At 47.5% G+C, this 12,761-nt stretch overlaps 1 long non-coding RNA gene across 4 annotated transcripts in view; it reads right to left on the bottom strand.

The window, feature by feature from the left end:
- Nucleotides 1–12,761, bottom strand: part of LOC119877685 — a 61,861-nt gene that overhangs the window by 28,955 nt on the left and 20,145 nt on the right. For all 4 annotated transcript variants that reach the window (XR_005380379.1, XR_005380380.1, XR_005380377.1 and 1 more), the window contains exons 5-6: nt 2,660–2,729; nt 1,026–1,314 (exon numbers count right to left, since the gene is read on the bottom strand). This is a non-coding gene — a long non-coding RNA (uncharacterized LOC119877685). The remainder of the gene's footprint in view (nt 1–1,025; nt 1,315–2,659; nt 2,730–12,761) is intronic.

Below are 12,761 nucleotides of genomic sequence, written 5' to 3'. Positions count from 1 at the left end.
GTTTAGAGCAGGAGCTGTGGAGAGCAATGGGATTTAGACAGGACCAGACAGGATATGAGTGAGAAAACAGGGCAAGCCCTGGGCCTCCAGGTAAAGCTGGCTCCTTTCCTGGAAATGGGGAATGCTGAAGGACAATCATCAATTTTATTTTGAACATGCTCAATTTTAGATAGTTATTAGACACCCACGTGTAGATGTACATAAGGTAGTTGGCTATTTGGGCCTTGTGTCCAGAAAAACGGACTGGAGACAGTGGTTTGGAGAGTTCAGCCCACAAGACTTAAACCTACAGCTTCAGTAACATCCCTTAGTGGGATGAGGAAAGGTCGGAGGGCTAATCCTGTGGTACTGCCTCCATCCAGGGTGGAGAAGGTGAGGTGCAGGGGGCCCACTGAGAAAAGACCGAGGCAGGCCACCTCAAGCAAAGTGGGAAGAGAACTTCAAGGAAGTGGGAAGGTGAGGTAAAGCTAAAAGCTTGGAGGTGTGGCCGGGGGATGAGAAATGGGTATTACCAGTGGAGTGTCAGATAGGTCAACCTCTCAGCCACTGTAGGCACGACTCCAAGCCCTCCCCGCCCCAAGGGGATTTTCCTTGCTGGTGGCCACTGAGGGTGCCACAGCTCCAAACGGCATTTACGGAGACCACACGGCCAGACCACACACACCCAGTCCCAGGTCTCCGGATCCACGGGTCAGAATCGGGTCAGGCTGTCCCCTCCAATCCAATGTCTGACGACGGCAAAGACCCTCAAGGGGAGACTTGGCTCTGCACACTTCGCTCAAGACGCCCGAAGAATGTCATTACTTTGACGAAGAAGAAAGGGATGGCTGTTGAGGAAGAAACAACTTTGGTGTCGGAGAGGAGGAGTCAAGGACCTGAGAGGCCAGGATACACGTAGAAGGAATCTGGTGACACAGGTGAGAGACGGGAGGAGGGGCCCAAATCTTCAGAAACCAACACGGAGGGCTGGGCAGGGAGCTCCGAAAGACTTGGTTTCGCACGGTCGCAGCCCCTCAAGCACTCACCTGCTCCTTGGGTACCTGTGCGCGTCTCCCGAGGTGAGGCCGCTTCCTCTAGGGAAAGTCCTCCTCTCTCCGCCCGGCCCCGGCTGTTTGCAGTCCCCATGGCAACACCGCGCCGAGCGCCCGCCTGCGGGAAGCCCCCCAGCGGCGCCTCTGTGACGCGCGGGGAGCGGAGCCCAGGATTGGTCGGCAGCGCGGCGAGGGGCGGGGCCAAGAGGCCGACCGGTAGCGCCGGGTGCTCGGGGGCTGCGTGAGCCTGTCCGACGCTCGGGCGAGGCCTCGTCGCTGGGGCCTGGCAAAAATAGGGAGAGGCAGGACCAGCTGGCTGGCTCGGTTAGCATAGGATGGGACTCTTGATCTTGCAGGTGTGAGTTCGAGCCCCCACATTGGGTGTAGAGATTACTTTAAAATAAAATAAAATTAAGGGCAGCCCCGGTGGCGCAGCAGTCTAGCGCCGCCTTCAGCCCAGAGTGTGGTCCTGGGGTCCCGGGATCGAGTCCCGCGTCGAGCTCCCTGCATGGAGCCTGCTTCTCCCTCTGCCTGGGTCTCTACCTCTGTGTGTGTGTGTCTCATAAATAAAATCTTTTAAAAAAATTAAAAAGTGGGGGGCGAACATCCCTTACCGCTTAGGGGTAAAGAGGCCAGAAGAGTAGGGACAGAGACTTCCAAAAGTGTTCCCAGGCAATGCCACTAATGCCCAGGTTGCATAAAAAATAGCCTCCCCCTGGCCACTCTTGAGCCCCCATACTCCCCAAAGAAACTTCCTGTACAGGGGCGCCTGGGTGACTCAGTTAAGCGTCTGCTTTCCACTCAGGTCATGATCCTGGAGTCCCGGGATGGAGCCCCCCATGGAGCTCCCTGCTCAGCAGAGAGCCTGCTTCTCCCTCTAGCCCTCACCCTGCTCGTGCTCATTCTATTAAAAAAAAAAAAAAAATTAAAGAAACATCCTCTGTAAAGCCCAAGAAACAGATCCAAAAAGACAACCTAGGATGACAGACAACAATGAACTGAAGACCATGGCCCCACAGTGGAACTGGAGACTGTGATGCACCTCAGGATGCTTGGAATGAAGCCCAAAGGGACTCAGACAGGATGGCAAGGCTGCCCATAAGGTGTCCTCAGGAGCTCAGAGCTGAGCTGTCCCCTGCCTGAACGCCTGAAACCTGGGTCTGGTTATCAAGAGGAATTTTGAGCACATAGTTTGGGGAGCCATTTTCTTCTGGAGAGTTCTTTCCATTGGGGGACTGGTTTGGGACAGGCAGCAAAGAACTTTCATTTGGCCATCAGGACAGTGCTGTGGGGTAGACAGGGCTTACTAAAGCATGAGAAATTATTTTATTTCAGCATTTCGACAGCTAGTAGATTTAATGACAGGCCACACTTAACTGAGCCCTCACTGACTGTTCTGAGCTCTCTACATAGGGTAACTCATTGCATTCTCAGCCTGGTGAGGTAGGTTCTGTGGTTATCTCATTAGCTGGGAAGCACAGAGAAGTTAAAGGAACTTCCACATCCCACAGCCAGTGCATAGCAAAGTATGGAGTTAGATGCAGTCTTCAGGGCTTAAATCTTTCTGCATGTTGACTGCCATTCTGAGCATTCCTGTGAGCTCCAAGACTCTAGATCTTTATACTCACCTAGTTTTCAGCCTGGTTCACAAATTTATTCTTGTCCCATGGCCTCTCTCTGGGAGATGAAGGACAAAGGCTGAGAACCAAGGGAAAGAAAATAAATTGTACTGCCATAGCAAGGAATAATTCAGATTCTAAGTTTTTTCTTTGATGTCAGGGGTCCTGTAGGCCAAAGCTGTGGGTGACCCCCAGCCTCAGGTGCTCCTGGGAGATAGGACTATGCCAGGTGTCAACATGTACAGTTATCCTTGACTAAACAGGCAAATGCACAGATAGGAACTAGAAATTTATTCACAGACTGAGTCAGTTGGCACAAAATGTGGTGCCCTTTGTTATTTACAATAATTTCCCTAAACCTTCACTAGAGGACAAGGTATGGTCGCCGTGGGCAGGTACCACCCAGGCTCCTTTGGCAGGCCACAAACTTTCAATATCAATTAATGAAATCAAGGTTTTTTTTTAAGATTTTATTTATTTATTCATGATAGACAGAGGGAGAGAGAGAAAGGCAGAGACACAGGCAGAGGGAGAAGCAGGCTCCATGCAGGGAGGCTGACATGGGACTTGATCCCGGGACTCCAGGATCAGGCCCTGGGCTGAAGGCGGTGCTAAACTGCTGAGCCACCTGGGCTGCCCTGAAATCAGGATTATTTGAAGACCTTGCAAGTTACGATAATTTATGTTTCTCTGTTCATCCATGGTATTGGAACCAAAGTCCACTCTTCCACAGCAGCCCCAGATAACTGAGCAAGGCAGGAGGCTCACTTGACCATCTCCACTCAGTGCTGCACTATTCAAAAGGCAGTCCTTGCTCTGAGCCCCTATGAGGTTGACCAAGCCTTTCTCAGGCCTGCATCATGGAATGAGTCTCCATCTGCCCAGGACTGTGTCATCCTGCTTTATTTTCATAGGCATTGCTCCTCAACAAGGCTCTTGCACTCTCACTTTGACCCATGCATCTGAATTGGGATCCCCAAATGCAATGGGGATGATTGGATCATGAGGTGGCAGAGGCCAAATGATGGCCCTCAATCACCAACAGGCAAGGTGGTTATGGACAACACCATCAGTGCAGTAATCAGAATAGTCTGACTCACAAAGACTTATGATGTTAGCTAATTGACCATGGTGTCCCTAGAAGAGAAATAAATGAGCAGTCTACTAAACTCTTATTTAATATATACTAGTAGAATTCTAGGTCAGGTGAACAGAAGTCTCATTTGAATCATAAAAATAGAGAGTCATAGGCTTCATTCAATTTCCAGGCTTAAGGGGATCCCTGGGCGGCTCAGCGGTTTAGCGCCTGCCTTTGGCCCAGGGCATGATCCTGGAGTCCTGGGATCAAGTCCCACATCGGGCTTCCTGCATGGAAACTGCTTCTCCCTCTGCCTGTGTCTCTGCCTCTCTCTTCTTCTCTCTCTCTCTTCTCCCTCTCTTCTCTCTCTCTCTCTCTCTGAATAAAACAAAAACTTTATAAAAAATCCAGGCTTAAACCATTTTACAGACTCAGAACTTCTTAAATAAAGGGGAGGTCAGGTCCCCTTGAGGAAGGACCCCACTAAACTAACAAAAATTTATACGTTAATCATTCTCTTAGCCTTCCCCAAAGGAACCAACGGCTGTTTGCCAGGGTCACTGCTGTGCATTAGAGAAAGAGAAGTAATTATACCTTTCAGAGATTATTGGACAGTAACTCTGAACTAACTCCTGGAAACCCACATTCAGAGCTTAGGGAGGACAGGTGATCCATGGAGTTTTAGCTCAGGTTCATCTCACAATGGGCACAGTGGATCCCTAATGCCACCCCGCGGTTGGTTACTTGTCCAGTTCCAGAATTGGAATAGACATACTCAACAACTGGCAGAATTCTCACATTGATTCCCTGATCTAGGGAGTGAGGGCTGTTATGGCAGGAAAGGCCAAGTAGGAGCCACTAGAACTGCCTCTGCCTAGAAAAACAGTAAACCAAAAGCAATTACTGGAAGGTCTGCAGAGATTAGTGCCACCATCAAGGACTTGAAGGATGCAGGGTTGGTGACTTCTACCACATCCCCACTCAACTGGCCTGTGCAGAAAACAGACTGATCTTGGAGAATAACAATAAACCTGGTTATTTTTCCTGGAAGGAGAGATGGCCAGAGGCATGAGTCTGTCGATTCATGGGTTGCAGCCAGTGTTGGGTTAGACAATCAGGGAATTTGGAAGGAACACAACTGGAAAATTAGTGATGGTGAAGTTTGGGGAAAAGGTGTTTGGATAGACCTCTCTGGACTAAGAAACATGATTTGTGTCCTGTGTGAATGCTCACCAAAGGGTGACCACAGCAGAGGAGGATTTTAATAATCAAGTAGATAGGATGACCCATTCCATGGTTACTACTCAGCCCCTTTTCCCAGCCACCCTCCTCATCACCTGATGGGCTTAGTAGCAGTGGCCCTAATAGCAGGGATGGAGGTTATGCCTGGGATCAGCAACAGGGATCATTCACCAAGACCAGCCTGGCTATAGCCACTGGCATACTTGCCAGCAGCAGAGACTAAGTCCCCAGTATGGCGCCATTCCCAAGTTGATTATGTTGGACACCTTCCATCATGAAGGGACAGCAAGAACTTTGGTCGTATGGAAATAAAAGCTTACTCTGGATATAGACTCCCCTTTCCTGCCTACAATGCTTCTGCCCAAACTGCCATCTGTGGACTTACAGAATGCCCTATGTCCTACACAGCATCACTTCTGGTGAAAGAACTCAAATCACAGCAAATGGAGTGAAGAAATGGAGATGGAAATGAAGAAATGCTCATGGAATCCACTGATCTTACCATGTTTCCCATCATCCTAAAGCAGTTGGCTTGATATAATGGTGGAAGAGCCTTTCAAAGACTTCATTTTGGTGCCAGGTAGGGAGAAATACCTTGAGGGACTGTCACAATGCCTTGCAGGATGCAGAAATCAGCATTCAATATATGATGCTATTTTTCCCATAGCCAGGATTCATGGCTTCAGGAATTAAGAAGTGGAAATGGAAGTGGCTCTACTCACCATTATCCCTCAAGATCCACTAGCAAAAATTTTGCTTCTTACCCTCACTGCATTATGCTCCACTAACCTAGAAGCCCTAGTTTCAAAGGGAGGAATACTGACCCCTGAAGACACAATGATTCCATTGAACTAGAAGTTGAGACCGCCACCTGACTGCTTTGGGCTTTGAACCAACAAGCAAATAAGGAAGTCATTGTGTTATATAGGGTGATTGATCCTGATTACCAAGGGCAAATTGGGCTGCTACTACACAATGGGGGTAAGGAAATGTGTCTGGAATACAGAAGATCCCTTAGGGAGTCTCTTATACTACGATGCTCTGTGATTAAAATCAGTGGAAAACTGTATCAGGGGCACCTAGGTATCTCAGTAGTTGAGCATCTGCCTTTGGCTCAGGTAGTGACCCTAGGATCCTGGGATCAAGTCCCGCATCGAGCTCCCCACAGGAAGCCTGCTTCTCCCTCTGCCTATGTCTTTGCCTCTCTCTCTGTGTCTCTTATGAATATATAAATAAAATCTTTTTTAAAAAAAGTAAAGAAAAGAAAATTGCAACAGCCAAGTCAGATACAACTGCTAATGGCCCAGGCCATTCAGGAATGAAGATTTGGGTCACCCTACCAGGTAGAGAATCATACCAGCTGAGGTGCTTGCTAAAGGTAAAGAGAATACAGAATGGGTGGTGAAGAAGGTCATTATAAATAAGGCTGTGATGACATGAACGCTGACTGATACAGATATGCTAGTTCTTAAAATAATGAACAGGGCAGCCCGGATGGCTCAGCAGTTTAGCACCGCCTTCGGCCCGGGGCATGATCCTGGAGACCCATGATCCAGTCCCATGTCAGGCTCCCTGCATGGAGCCTGCTCCTCCCTCTGCCTGTGTCTCTGCCTCTCTCTCTCTCTCTCTCTCTCTCTCTCTGTCTCCCTCCCTCTCCCTGTCTCTCATGAATAAATAAATTAAATATTTTTAAAAATTAATTAATTAAACAAAATAATGAACATAAATAGTACCCTACTGTATTTAAGGATTACTGCTTAATGAGGCCCCTTTGTATGACACCATAAATAATCCCTGTGGCTGGGCACAGATTGAGTTTAGGAAGGTGGATGGCCAATGTTCAGAAGAGTAGCAGTTCCTACCCCAGGACATGTTGGCTTCCACGAAATCTCTCAGCCACAATAAAGGTGATATGTGTGGGATGCTGGATAGTTCTGGACAGGCTGGAAATCATCAACTCTTATTTTATAGAGGAAAATAGACTGGAGGAGCACAGAGGCTTGCTCTGTTGGACCATGGAGTAGCCTCAGCTGGACACTAAGGCTCTTGACCCTGAAGGAAGCCCCACCCTGACAGAACCTTCACCTGCCCTATAACTTCTTTTTTTGTTAAGATTTTATTTATTTATTTATTTATTTATTCATGAGACACACAGAGAGAGGCAGAAACTCAAGCAGAGGGAGCAGCAGGCTCCATGGGAATCTGATGTGGGACTCATCCCAGGACCCCGGGATCAAGACCTGAGCCAAAGGTAGACACTCAGCCACTGAGCCACCCAGGCATCCCCCCTTTTTTTTTTTAATTTAATTTGTTTATTTGAGAGACAGGGAGCACAATCAGGGGAGCAGGAGAAGGAGAAGAAGACTCCTCACTAAGCCCAACACAGGGCTCTATCCCAGGACCCTAGGATCATGACCTGAGCTAAAAGCAGATGCTTAACCAGCTAAGCCAACCAAGGACCCAGTGCTGTAACTTCTGCCTGGTGGTGTCCTCCTTCCCTCCCAACTCACCAGTCCTTGGCTGGGTCTCAGAGGGGGATCTGGGCTGTTCCATTGTGGCAGATGAAGAATAGCCATGAATTCTTTGGAATTTCTCCCATAGAAAAGTGGGGTCTTTGTTCTCTGCCCTTAAATTTGGGGAGGACTTTTAACTGCTTTGACTAATAGAATACAGAGGAAATAGTACTGACCCAGCTTCGGACTCAGGATTTTATATTTCTTAGAACACTCAGCTTTGGGATTCTCAGCTGCCATGTAAGAATTCCCACTATCCTTCCGAAGAGATGGTGTTGAAAGATCCTGAAACTGCATAAAGAACCTGCTGAGGGCAGCCCCGGTGGCGCAGCGGTTTAGCGCCGCCTGCAGCCCAGGGCGAGATCCTGGAGACCCTGGATCGAGTCCCACATCAGGCTCTCTGCATGGAGCCTGCTTCTCCCTCTGCCTGTGTCTCTGTCCCTCTCTCTCTCTCTCTCTCTGCATTTCTATGAATAAATAAAGTCTTAAAAAAAAAAAAAAAAGAACCTGCTGAGCCGCCTTCTGCCCATTTCCACCATAGTACCAGGCATGTGAATGAAGCCATTGTGGGACCTCCAGACCAGTCACTCCAGCTACCAGGGACCACCAGCAAGCAGCCCCAGTGCACACTCAGTGAGCAGGAGTAGCTGCCTGAGACCTGCCTGCCCTTCTTACTCATGAGATCATGGCTGCCATTTTAAGCCAATGAGCATCAGGATAGCTGGTCATGCCACCATGGTAACAACAACAACAACAAAAAACATTCTGTATTCACTACTAGCAGCAAAGTTGGAGCTGAGGCACCATGTTCCCTGGTGCTCTGGTAGGAGCCCAGACACTGGTCCCAGGTTCTCCCTCCTCAGGGACACCTGAGAACTCCACTCATGGGCAGACAGCCCATCACTGGGATGAAGCAAAGGGCCAAGAGAGAGATAGCATAGGAACAGGGTGTGTTCCTTTGTCCCCATTTGTGGCCAGAGAAGATTCATCACCTCAGAGATTGAAAAAAAGGTTCAAAAAAAGTTAAATAAATAAAAATAAAAAGAAGGTCCACGGGTGGCTCAGCAGTTTAGCACCTGCCTTCGGCCCAGGGCATGATCCTGGAGTTCCGGGATCGAGTCCCACGTTGGGCTCCCTGCATGGTGCCTGCTTCTCCCTCTGCCTATGTCTCTGCCTCTCTCTCTCTCTCTCTCTCTCTCTCTCTCTCTCTCTCTGTGTGTGTCTCATGAATAAATAAATAAAATCTTAAAAAAAAAAAAAAGAAGGTCCATCCCATCAAAGAGCTCACATGAAAATAGCTAATGCTGATTACTACTAATGGTCCACCCTAAGCTCTTTAAACCTTCCTTCAAGGCAGCCCCAGTGGTGCAGCGGTTTAGCGCAGCCTGCAGCCTAGGGCTTGATCCTGGAAACCCGGGATTGAGTCCCACGTCAGGCTCTCTGCATGGTGCCTGCTTCTCCCTCTGCCTGTGTCTCTGCCTCTCTCTCTCTGTGTCTCAATAAATAAATAATATTTTTTAAAAAAATAAATAAACCTTCCTTCAAACCCTGAAAACCCTATGATAGGAGCAGTATTGTGAGCATATGGGGAAAATTAGGCCCCAAAATGTTAATTACCCAAAGACTCAGATACTGGTTGAGCAGAATTCAAAACCACAAGGTAGTCTTTCTCCAGAGTGGTCTGTCTCACCCTTTTGCTTTCTTCCCTAGGAAGGGGAGGGCCTGGATAGGATAAGAAGGACTCTTGGGTAGGTTGATATAAAATACAAAGAGAGGAGTGTCTAGGGGGTTCAGTCAGTTAAGCATCTGCCTTCAGCTCATGTCATAATCCCAGGGTCCTGAGATCAAGCCCCACATCAGGCTCCCTGCTCTGCCAGGAGCCTGCTTCTCCCCCTCACCTCTGCCTGCTGTTGCCTCTGCTTGTGCTCTCTCTCTCTCTCAAATAAATAAATAAAATCTTATAAATAAAATAAAATACAAAGAGAAGGGATGCTTATAGATGGATGGAAAAATAGGCTGGACGAGATGGAAGAAGCTGGCAAGGAAAGGGGTGGCCTAGAATAGGAGAAGGAGAAAGAGCAACAAATTTGAGGATATCAGACTGGATAGGGTGTGGAGGCCTAGAAGGAAGAAAGGGCTAAATGGTTAGCAGAGAGATGGAAAAAGAGAAAAAAAAGTCCCTGGTTCAGGTGCATCAGGATAGGAGTTAGTGTCCTCTGGACTCATGTTGGCTCCATCCCCTCTGGGGACTCAGCCTCCTTGGATGGTGTCTCCTCTGCTTACTAGCTGGCCTCTTGGCACAAAAAATCCAAAGTTAGTGGGGGACAGTCATGGCTTCACATTTGCTGATAAAGCCATGTCCCTCTGGAGCCAAGACCTCTAGGCTTATAGGGCTTAGAGCTGTAGACACAGAAAATCAAAATTCTCTAAGTGGATTGCTGAGAATGAGGGCCACTCCTCCCTCCACCCCCTGGTACTCTACCTGTTGGGAAGTGGCACAGCCTTTTATAATGGAAATACCTAAGGAGGATGGCACTCCATCCTTACAGGATTAGTTTCTTAGCTGGTACCTCAGCTGCCCCATCAAAAGGCCATTCCAGGGGTTCCTGGGTGGCTCAGTCAGTTAAGCATCTGCCTTTGGCTTAGGTCATGATCCCAGGATCCTGGGATGGGGTCTTGCATCAGGCTTCCTGGTCAGCAGGGAGTCTGCTTCTCCCTCTCCCTCTACCCAGCCCTCCTGCTCATGCTTTCTCTCTCAAATAAATAGAATCTTAAATTTAAAAAAATTTTTTTTCAAAAAGGCCATTCTAGCCCTCTGTCAGGGTAGCAGCTCCAGAGGGGAGGAGGAGGATATCACATGCTAGAACCAGTACAGCCCATAGTCACATGCCTACTTGGCTGCAAAGGAGCTTCCTTGGTCCAATGCAATGTTATCCAGAATCCCACACTGATGGATTAAACACTCTGTATGCCCTCAGATAGTGAAGCAAGGCAAACCCACACTCAGAATATGTGTCAGCTCCACTCAAAATGATCACTGGGTAGTAGACAATCCAGAGTAGAAGGACTCAGGATAATCAACTTGTCAGCAAGTAGCTGGTTTGTCTCCTAGGAGAATAATGCAACATTGCAAGTTTAGTGTTGGTCCCTATTGCTGACAGGTTGGACAGTGAGCCAGTATGGTATTCAGACCAGCCTTGGTAAGTGGGAGCCTGTGCTGTTGGATCCATGCACACCTCACCCCTGCCACCATGGCTGCCTTGTTCATGTCCTCAGTGTGCCAGTGCTGGTCCATACCAGTGGGCAAGCCCTGCTGTATACCTGCATACATGGTTATCTTCCTCCATAGGAAGATATGATACATAGACCTTTGCATACTTGGTCCCATGGATCCTTAGTTTTGTAGGCCTACCATAACAAACGACTTAGTAACTTAAGACAACAGAAATTGATTTTCTCAAAATTCTGGAGGCCAGAAGATGGAAATCTATGTATGGGCAGGGTTGCACTCCCTCCAGAGGCTCTAGGAGGAACTGGTTCCTTGCCTTTCCCAGTTTATGGTGAGCTAGTGTCCTTGGCTTGGGGCTACATCACTCCAATCTCTGCTTCCATGATCACATGGCCTTCTCTTCTGTGTGTGTCTACTCTCCCTTTGTTTCTGTATTATAAAGACAAATGTGATGGCATTTAGGGCCCACTCAGATAATCCAGATGCTCCTATCTCAAAATACTTAAATTAATTATATATGCAAAGACCCCTTGTCCAAAGGTTCTAGGATTAGAATATGGACATATCTTTGGAGGATGGGGATGTAATTTTCAATCAACCATATCCTCCAATATTTCTCCTTCTAGATTCCTGCTTAGCCAGCCAAGCCATGAGTCACAACCCTGAGCTCATATATATTCCAATCACCAGTCCACCTCTTTACACACAAAGTGAATGACACTGAATTTCTGCCCATCGAGAGATTTCCCCTCAGCACTGTTTTTCAGGGCCACCTCGTAGGAGGCTGTCATATAGCAGCATTTTTGGCTTATCTCAACCTACCTGTTCATGGCTCAAGCTTTATCATGTCCCCCCTCCTCTGTAAGCTGTATATAAGGGACCCTTCTTATAAGCTGAGAGGCCCTGATGCAACATTAGTGGGTGACACAGGGTTTTGGCCACCTGCTTGTACAAGTTATTTGTGCCACCTGACCCTGTAAGCCACATGTCCAATATGGGATGAGCTGCTACCATCTTACTGTAGCACCAGTACTGTAAACTACTGGTGGGCCCACTGACCTGATGACTTGGTGGGTCTGGTAGACCCCAGCTCAAGATGGGCAGTTCTGGCTGTAGAATCACTTGAACCGTCTTGGTGGGTTCCATCAGAAGGACCATCAGGGAGATGGAAATAGCACACTAGGAGCTGGTAGGTTGGAACGGGTTGGGTTTTTTGGATGGTATACATATAACCCTCAATTATAGATGACATGGCCTTGATCCAGAACCCTAAGGGTCAACATTGTGATTCTCCCATAGGGGCTTGCCATAAACTCCAGATAGCATCTTTTCCTAACACAGATAATACAAATACAATAAGATCTGCTAGACTGTATGGTGCAAGTGACAGGGCTGCCAGCAGCACAGCCTGACTTAATACAGAGCCCTATCCTGCTCAGGGCCCCAATCAATACCAAAAGCCTCCCGTATAATTCAGTAAATGGGCCAGAGCAACATTCCCACCCAGGGAATATACCAACCTCAGACCCAAAGAAGCTTACTAAACATTGTGCTTTCTTCTTATTGGTGGGAGGTAATAATTTGCCTTTTACTTTGGAGGAAATGTTTAACTATGCCACAAACCACTAGACCCCTAAAAATCTTCACTGATCAGTTTAACAGGTTGGAAGATACAATATCAATACACATAAATCAATTGTATATACAAAAATTAACTCAAAATAAATCATAAACCTAAATGTACAATCTAAAACTGTAATGTTTATATAGCATGGGTTAACTTCAGCTGATCTGGGTTAACTACACATTTATCTCAAGGTACTGACCCTTGGCCAACACTTAGACTATATTAACTAAAGATAAATGATGTCCTAACCCATAGGTAGTGAGTTGTTTCAGAGCAGGACCACCAGCCTGTCAACACTGTTCAGTAATCACTGAATTGGTTATGTGTACCCAGTCTTAATGAGGCCTGGGGGATGTTAAAAGTTAGGCTGGTCACATAGCTGTAATGTGCCTTTGTGACCAGCTCAATATAAATATAAGACC

Source organism: Canis lupus, chromosome 28, assembly GCF_011100685.1.
Source record: "Canis lupus familiaris isolate Mischka breed German Shepherd chromosome 28, alternate assembly UU_Cfam_GSD_1.0, whole genome shotgun sequence".
NCBI lineage: Eukaryota > Metazoa > Chordata > Mammalia > Carnivora > Canidae > Canis > Canis lupus.
This window is presented reverse-complemented; position numbering and strand designations above follow the sequence as displayed.